The following is an 8,625-nucleotide window of genomic DNA, read 5'->3' on the forward strand; positions in this document are numbered from 1 at the left end:
ATAGGGGAGGCTTGTAGGTACCCATGTAACCCATTTCATTAACATATATTGAGGTAGAAGGCCAAGGGACCATTTCCCTCCCCAAAAAAAATCATCTTAACTTTGAATAATTAGGTATGTAGCCCCCTTTCCAATGAGGTAACATGACATGGTTGGTCTCATTGGAAACCCGAGGTTGTCTAGAATCAAATGGTATCTTTACTTTTGAGCTACCTCAAAATTTGAACGCGTCACAATCACTGAAAGACAGTGTCGTCAGTGATCCTGCCAGCAATCAAGTACATTGAAAAAAAACACATTTCCCATGATGGGATTCCTTGGGACTTTTTTTCTCTCACTAAAGACATATTGAGGGAGTTTGCTAATGTTGCAATTTGTCCTAGGTTTAGCCTAATTCTGGCCTATAATGACTGGACTATAGGGGTAACAAAACATTGAAAAAAAACACATTTCCCATGATGGGATTCCTTGGGACTTTTTTTCTCTCACTAAAGACATATTGAGGATACAAAATCAGTTGAGTTTGCTAATGTTGCAATTTGTCCTAGGTTTAGCCTAATTCTGGCCTATAATGACTGGACTATAACCCAACCCCCTCCAATGAACAGTTACCCCCCCCCCCCCCCCCCGCCCCACCTACTCAACCCCCACCTCCTCCAATGTACAGTTTCTTCCCCCTCAAATGTATATACTCTCCAATGTATATAATGTCATGTGGGGGGCATGTATCGCAGTTCTATGGCCCTCTTCTCCAATTCTGCTTCAACCATTTTTAGTTCCACCATCTTTTCTCTGGCGCTTCCTGAGGGTGTTGGATTTTGTGATGAGCTGGGCCAGGACCAGGACCCAGCCTTCCCGTAGGCGAGGAAGCCGTTATCTCTTGCTTCAACAGACAGAAAGTCCCCAAACTGTTGAGTAATCACATCACCTGAGACAAACAGAAATACATAATTTAGGTGCATCAGTCAGATACTTTTCATATCAAGAAGCACATTTTCATATCAAGAAACACATTTTATGATAATAAAATGTGCTGAAAACCCCCAGCCCTGCACAATGGTGCGGCCCCTGTTGAGGTCCCTGCTGCGATTGAAGATTTATATGACTCATTTAATTTATTAGGACAATGTTGTCTACTAACTTGGCCAGTGAGTCATCTAGTCTTTATATATGTCTATGGAGGAGACAGTGGCAACATTGTGCTCAGTACTCAGTGAATATGCTCATCGCCCCACAGTGCAGCTCAGGCTGTGTGCTGATTTCCCCGGAACATGTCTATGGGCTGGTGGGACAGCAGGCAGAACCAGGACTCGGTCAGAACCAACAGGTCCTCCGTCTGCTGCTCTGGCTTAAACACAGTACGGCACAGTTTACTACAGGCACTTAAGCATTCTTACTCTCACAACAATAATAAATATATTAAATATTAAATTGAATACGAGTTTTCAGACAAATAAGCAGGATTTCACATTTGATTATAGGACCATGTCTTACCCAAGGTACACAACAAACAAACTAGGCTCATATTGTTTAACGCTTCATCTCCCCTTTAAGGCCAAAACATGTAAAAAAAATAATAATAATTTTTTATATCGGCCCAATCTTGATATCGGACCGATACTGATGTGTAAAGAAACGGCCATATCGGCCGATATTATATCAGCGGCCGATATATCTTGCATCACTACATGTGCCCAAAACACTGAGCTCAGGCCTTCTCGTGTCGCTGCGCCCCAAGCCACCACGACACGCACACACACCTGTAGAGACATCAGTTGTGAGATGGACAGGTTCGAAACTCAATTCTAAGAAATAAATCAACAGTTCTGGCTTTCCAGATTAATTTATAGATGAGGGAAAGTCAGTAAGTAAGAAAAATGAGGTGGCAGAAAGATTCAACAGATTCTTTGTTAATGTAAACTGGCAGAGGAGATAACCCCGCCACAAGGGGGAGGTGTTTCTAATTATTTTATATAACGAAACACAAGTACCATCTTCTTGAGAAAAACGGATAAAAATGAAATTATGGATACTGTGAACAAACTCAACTGGAAACCTCATATCAAATATGTCAGGACTAAATTGGCACGGAGTGTTGGTGTTTTATGCAAGATAAGGCACATTCTAAACCAAAAAACACTGTATACACTGTACTGTACACTCTTCCTATGGTATATGACTATATGAGCTACTGTGCGGAGGTGTGGGGTAATACCTACAAAAGCACTCTACAGCCAATATGCACCATGCAAAAAAAGCAATAAGAATAATCAACAATGTAGGATATTATGAACACACTAATAACTTATTTATAAAGCTACAAGCATTGAAATGTATGGATCTAGTGGATTTAAAAACTGCCCTCATTGTATACAAAGCCAGATACAAACTAATCCCAGGCAACATTCAAAAATGGTTCAGAGACAGGGAAGGAGAATATAACTTAAGAGGGAGAGGGAATCTTAAACAACAAATGGTACACACTACGCTGAAAAGCATGTGCATATCGGTGTGTGGAGTGAAGTTGTGGAATAATTTACCTGAATACATCAAACTGAGTAAACATGTAGCACAATTTAAAAAGCAGCTAAAAAAAACACACATTAGAGAAATACAGAAATGAGTAATGAGGATAAACAAAGTTATGTTATATTGTGTTATGTAGTGCTGTACTATATTCACTGCTGTCAAGTGAATCAATTTTATTTGATTTTTCTCTTTTAAATACCGGTATAAGTAAAAGTATATTCTATATTGTAATATACTAAATTAGGGCTGGGCGATATAACGATAAATATCGCGATATATTTTAATAATCGATATCGAATATCAAAATAAAATAAAATCGAAAAATCTTTTTTTTCCTTTTTTACCTGCAACAGGGCAGTTTTAAAACCAGAGACAGTGGACAGACTTGTCTTTCTTGCCTGCAACTTAAAGTAATGGCTTTGCTTGTCCAAATGACAATACTGACCAAATTCAGATTTATTTCTCTCTTGTCCATTTATTTTGTTTGCTTTCTAATTTAAAATACATTTTGAAACCATCTGTACACAGTAGGCTATGTGTGCTAGCAGAACTAGACTCCAGTCACGAGTCACAGTGCGGTGGTTTGTCCACCAAAAAAGCGCCAAAAGATCGAAAATAAACTAGCAGAGCCAGAACAGTTCAACTCCTCTGGAGCCACAGCCAGCAGAGAAGCCGGTTTACTTTAGCTTTTAAACCAGCTGCAGCCTGAGAACTGGAGTGTGAGGGGATGTAACACTGAAGATGGCGGCAATGACAAAGAATTTCTGCAAAATAAACAAACATCTGTTGTTAAAAAAAAAAAAAAAAGTTTTTTTTTTTTTTATACTTATAACAATTCGATAATTATCGATATCGAGAAATAAAATAAAATTATCATATCGTTATCGCGATATGATTTTTTTCCATATCGCCCAGCCCTATACTAAATTATGTTATATCTAGTCAAATTAATGGAAGAACAAACATAAATGTAAGGGGGTAGGGATCAATAAGCTTAGCTTCCCTCTACTCCTTTTTTGGACATGTCTGCTAACCAAACACATTGCTCTTGACCTTTTGTTTATAATTCCATGTAATAAAAACGGAGCTCAACGCATGCATTTTGTAGATCATTGGCTAAATGATTATCCAGTTTGACTATCGTCTACTACGAGCCACCGTACCTGTAGTACTACTGCTTACAAACTGCCTCGCTACTGTGAACCTGCTCTTGTCGTCACGTCACAACTAGATGTTAAATAAACTAGTCTAGATGGAAATAGGGGTCCACGCGCACCCCCCGGAACTTTTTATGCCACCTGATTTTTCTTAATCATTAAAGTGTCTACTTTCAGAATCTGCCAGGTGCCAAGCTGAAATAATGTCCGAAAGGCTCCATTTTTAACCCTTTATTGCACCTAACCCAAAACCGAAACATTAAAATGTGATGTAGCAAGAGGCATAACCTTTGAAGTAAACAACATGGAGACAAATTAATACATTTGTCCATACAATTCTGACCGTAGGAATTCAATGGGATGGTTATTTTTGACATGACAACATTTTGACTGTATTTCTGGACAAAAAATACAATACAATACGCATAGAGTGAATATTTGGTGACAATAATTTTTTTTTTCAATCCTCCAAGTGTTTATTTTGAGATTATATTGGGTACCAAGCTGAAATAATGTCTCAAAGGCTAGTTTGAACCCTTTATAGCACCTAACCCAAATTTTTTAAAATGAAAATATAATGTAGAAGAGGCATAACTTTTGAGGTAGACGACTTACAGAGCGAAAATACATTTTCCCACACAATTTTGATCCTAGGAATTCAAGGGGATGGTTATTGTTGACATTTGACAACATTTTGACTGTATTTCTGGACAAAAACAGCAAGAAATGACCAAACGTGTGTATGACCAACTACCTTTTCATTTTTTAAAGCACATAGTGAATATTCTAGAGTTGAACCTTATATACAGCTCAAGCATTACTGTAGATGAAGCAGTTAAATGTGCGTACAAACTTGGAACATCTGATTAACTACAAGAAGCAGCACTCACCCTCAATTCTCACATTATAAAGGCATTCAAAGAGTCAAAGGAGCTACCATGGCCCCCAACTGCACACAAGCTGGATGCTGTGAAAATGGATGAACTGCTCCCAGAGCATCTTGTACCATTTCTGAGCTCAGTGGTGACTGGGACACTTGATGAAGAAAAGTGTGAGAAGACGCAGAGGCTGGTCTATTCGATTACACAAGATGTGTGTCGAGTAGGGCTGCACGATTAATCGATTTTTTATCGAAATCGCAATTTGTAATGATGCAATTATCAAATCGCCTGCAATTAAAAAAAAATTAAATAAATAAGATTTTAACCAGGAAGTCCCATTGAGAGACAAGATCTCCTTTGCAAGGGAGACCTGGCCAAGATGACAGCAATAACATTTGCAATACATCACACAGCAATAAAAATGTGCGATACATCACACAAGAACATAATAAATGTGCATGTATACAATATACAATACATCACATGTAAACACAAAAACAAAGCAGAATAGTCTACATGATAGTAAAAGTGTATAATACAGGGTAATACAGTAATTTTGCAGTTGGGACCCGACTACAGAAAGCAGCAACATTCTTCTTGTAGGAAGTTATGTAATACAGATTTAAATTCACCAAGAGAGACTGGGGTGTAAGTGGATAATGGTCCTGTAGCCCATTCCATGCCCAAGGTGCGAAGCTTGAGAAAGCTGTTCCTAGCTAACCCTGCTCAAGTCAGAGAAAACATCTGAGCCGAGTAAGGAAAGGGTGGGGGGGGGGGGGGGGGGCATCTCTCTCTACTGGTTCAATTAATGTAGAAAAACGTTGCACTATAAAAACGAACTGGATAGTTGATAATAAACATTTAACTTCATTAGCTGAAGTATTCTAAAATAATTTAAGCAATTCTCCTTTTCTGTGTGTGTGCACGTGTCTCATATCTCATTTGATAGTATTTACTGAGGATTGCCAGATAATGTTGATATTTAAACACAAAAAAAATTATAATACAAAATATACATGATCATGCAACATAAAAAAAATTGTTGTAGGAACAGTTTGGGAGAGGGAGGTAAGGGGTTTTAGATTGTGTGTTGTGAAGTTTACTTCAGAGAGGGAGAGTAAAGTACAGGGAAAAAAAGGTACCGTTGGGTACCGTACCGGTATCGATTCCCAGGTAAAAAGAAAAATGTTCAGACTCTGTGTCCCGAACAGACCCACCGCGTAGGCCAGATGCAAGCCGCATTTTACAATAAACCTCTGTGGGGCTGCTTAAAAAAAATTATAATCGCAATCGCAATATCTGTCCGAAAAATCGCAATTAGATTATTTCCCAAAATCGTGCAGCCCTAGTGTCGAGCAGCAACTAACAGCAAGTGAAGTGAAACTCCAAAAGCACATCCTCCTGTGTGCCACACTTCGGCACCTCTATCGAAGCAAACAGGTGAGTGATCAACTAACTTATTGCTTATGAGGTCCTACATTGTCATTGCTCAACTATGCTTCATACAGGTATTTGATATTGATACAAAAAAACATTTGTTTATCTTATTCTTTACAGCTCACAACCATCCTTTCACGACTAGGACACTCGGAGACATACGACTTCAGTATGGAACTTGAGACAGCCATGGCCAATGCTTTTGATGAGATGTCCACCAACATGACCCCTGAAATCACCACTGGCGAGGGAAACACTGTTTTTCACAGCGAGTGGGACAACCTGAACAGAATCACCACCAACGTTCATGGTTCAAATGTGGTAAACAGCGCCGGGGGAATCATGATTCAAGAAGTGAAGGAGAGCCATGTGAGCACCAAGAAAAGGACCCTTCCTCTCTATGACAGGTCATCCAAGATGAGAAGCCTTAAGATCACGCCTCCCGAGACGCTGCCAGAGCTGGCATTCAAAAGAGTTGGCCCCAAATTCCCCAAGAATGCCAACTTTACCCCTGCTGCTGAGGAATTACTGGGCCCCGACTACTGTAGCACACTGCTGGGATTCTACGACTTTACTGGGGAGGACTGTATCAGCGCTTTTAAAGGCAAATGCAAGGTGAATCCCCTGAAGAAGCTGGAAAAGACTCGTAAACTCCACAAAGCTTTCAGGCAGCTTGGTGCAGACTGGATGGTCACTGATGAGCTTCAAGAGGAGATGGAGAGCTTCACATGCATTATGTATGGCCAAGAACGGATGACATCAGTTGACACAGTACGGGTGAAAATGATGAGAAAGATGGTCGGCGCTGACAAAGTCCTGGACTCCAAGTCAAAAGTAGACCTGGAACGCCTGCCAAGGTCCGTCTCATTCCACATGTCCAGCGAGCCTTCTATAAGAGAGCAGACAAGGCAATAATCAAGAGCCCAAAACCACATGATCCAGGCATGGGCTGGGAGAAGACAGGAGAAGAGGAGGTGTTGGAACCGGTCTGGGCAATTGGACCCATCCTCCCTCCTTCTCTTGTTGAGGTACTGGCTCAGAGAGCAGAGTCAGAAGAGCATGCAGCCCTTGACAAGGTGACCGATTACGCCAACAATAACTTTGTCTGTGGGTAAAGTGGATGGAGAGTACGAGCATGAGGATGAAGAGCTGGAGATGGAAGAAATTGAATTAGAAGATCTCTTCAGTGACGATGAGGATGAGTAGTTTAGGTCAGCAAGTTGGTAGTGACATGAAAAGGTAAATGTATTGGTTGTCTACTTCAAAAGTTATGACTCTTCTACATTATATTTTCATTTTTAGATTTTTGGGTTAGGTGCTATAAAGGGTTAAAACTAGCCTTTGGGACATTATTTGAGCTTGGTACCCAATATAATTTCCAAATAAACAGTTGGAGGATTGAAAAAAAAACTGATTGTCAACAAATATTCACTATGCGTTTGAAAAATAAAAATGTAGTTGGTTAGACACGCATTTCTTGCATTTGTTTGCTGTTTTTGTCCAGAAATACAGTCAAAATGTTGTAAAATGTCAAAAAAATAACCATTCCATTGAATTCCTAGGGTCAGAATTGTATGGGAAAATGCATTCATTTGTCTCTGTATGTTGTTTACTAGATTATGCCTCTTGAGTCTTGCTACATCAAATTTTAATGTTTCGGTTTTGTGTTAGGTGCAATAAAGGGTTAAAAATTGAGCCTTTCGGACATTATTTCAGCTTGGCACCTGGCAGACTCTGAAAGTAGACACTTTAAGGATTAAGAAAAATCAGGTGGCATAAACATTTCCGGGGGGTGCGCGTGGACCCCTATTTCCATCTAGACTAAACCCACGGTTTGATAAACCCAAGTGTGTTCATTGACCCACACGCAACTGAGGTACATATTAACAGTTTACACATTTGATGGTAGAAATCAGTTTGTTACCCTCATACCAAGATGGCGGCGGTCTCGTGACGTCAGAGTGTCTTCGATTTCAAATAAACTTGAGTAAAAGATAAAAGCATAGCAGATAGACAGTGAGATTTGAGATAGATAGATAGGAGGACACAATGTATTAATGTAACAGCTAATACAATTTAAACTTTGCAAACTCCCATACATGTAACGTTATTATGATAGATAAGCTGTAGCTGTAGCAGAAAACACGAGACTGAGTCGAGTCACCTAAATCGAAATGTTGAAACAGTGCCAAGCCAACACGAACTCAAAAACACTTTAACCTATTGGTAAACAAACGTATTGTTGAAAATATACACTATGACTGCTGTTGTGACATGTTTAAGATCGTATTGACTAGTTTACACACTCACCTTCAAAGTTTCAAACCGCGGTGCTAACGTTAACTTGTTGATCTTAGCTCTGTAAATCGGGATCTTCTTCTCTGCTCCTATTTCCTAAATGTTGTAACAGCGCCACCACAAACTCGCAACAGCGCCACTTGTGGCCAAAAATATGACGATAGACAGACAATTGTTAAGCTGCATACAGTTGAGCGGTGATAGAATGTGATTGGACAAATGGGATTTAGGGGAGGGGGAGGTGACGCAATTCATTAGTCTTTGGGGGAGGGGTGCTTTTAGAAGTGTCTGTCTTTTAGAATTCACAGTTCAAGTGACTACAA

General features: G+C 39.7%; 1 long non-coding RNA gene across 1 annotated transcript; it reads right to left on the reverse strand.

Annotated features, from left to right (window-relative positions):
- Positions 1-659: 659 nt before the first annotated feature.
- On the reverse strand, positions 660-8,334 carry LOC311247648. The gene is made up of 3 exons (XR_014620866.1): positions 8,315-8,334; positions 7,929-7,986; positions 660-928 (listed from the first exon to the last, which is right to left on the reverse strand). It is a non-coding gene; the product is annotated as an uncharacterized lncRNA (long non-coding RNA).
- Between the last annotated feature and the right edge of the window lie 291 nt (positions 8,335-8,625).

The sequence above is a fragment of the Notolepis coatsorum genome, assembly GCF_963971535.1.
Source record: "Notolepis coatsorum genome assembly, contig: SCAFFOLD_616, whole genome shotgun sequence".
NCBI lineage: Eukaryota > Metazoa > Chordata > Actinopteri > Aulopiformes > Paralepididae > Notolepis > Notolepis coatsorum.